Genomic DNA, 1137 nt, shown 5'->3' with positions numbered 1-1137 from the left:
TTGGCGGAACCGGGGATTGAACTCAAGCCCTTGTGCTCACCAGGGAAGCGCTTATTCCACTGAGCCATCTACCTGGCCCTTATCAGAATTTTAAAGAGAAAAGAAAGATGTGGTTTTCCCAGCAGAGCTGGCCAGGGTGGACCAATTGTTCAAACAGCACAGAAAGGGGACAGTTCAATGTCTTCCCTGAAGTAGGAGGAAACAAATGAGGCGACAGTCACAACCCACCAGCTTTCCCAGGGGTATGGGTTCCGGCAGACCCCGAGTTACATTTGAGGGAAGGAGGGGGCTTGTCTCATTTTAGAATGAAAAAACTTAAAGCTTAAATTTCTGGTTTCTAAAGTATAGTAGCCAACTGTCTTCTCAAGGAAGTGGAGCAATAAGCTATTTTCTAAACCAGCAGAAAAGGTTGAAAGCAAATGTAATTAAAAAAAAAAAAAAAAAAAAAAAGATGTACCAGCTAAGAGGAAAAGAAAGTAGCTGCAATAATAAATACTAGACAAGACTGCACTCACAGTGGAAATCATTAAAGAGGGAAACAGGGATATTTTATACTGATAAGGAAGGTTACGCTTGTGCTGGCGCGTGCTCAGCAATGCTGCTTCCACATGGGTTAAAACCAGACGGGATTGATCGGTCCGCATTAGAGCTTTGCACACCTCTCAGATACTAATCGAGTGTAGAAAGTGTAGAAAGGCATTTATTCCCCCAAAGAGTCCCCAAACCCACATTTTTATAAATTTAAAAGCACAATTTTACTCAATCCATGGTTCAAAGAAGAAATTATACTGACATTTTTGAAATATTAGGAAGTGAATGACCAAGAAAATATAAAATATCAAAATTAATGTGTCTTTGCTAAAGCATGACTCAGAAGGAAGTCAGAATACTGATATGAAAAATGAAAAGAGTACACATTAATAAAATGGCATATATTAGTACAAGAACAGCAGCAAGGAAAGCAGGGGGAAAGAAATTAGGAAACTGCCAAGGAAGCTCTGACCCGGAAGTGCCATTTTGTCAGTCGGTCTTAATTGTCAGTTTAAGTGGATTAAGAGACTCCTGGGTAGGTGCTGGATGGGGGCCTGGGACTCAGCTGCGGATGAATCCCCTGGGGTTTATAGCTGAACGTGTGGT

The sequence above is a fragment of the Octodon degus genome, unplaced genomic scaffold (assembly GCF_000260255.1).
Source record: "Octodon degus isolate 3935 unplaced genomic scaffold, OctDeg1.0 scaffold00010, whole genome shotgun sequence".
Taxonomy (NCBI): Eukaryota; Metazoa; Chordata; class Mammalia; order Rodentia; family Octodontidae; genus Octodon; species Octodon degus.
Note: the sequence above shows the minus strand (reverse complement) of the source record.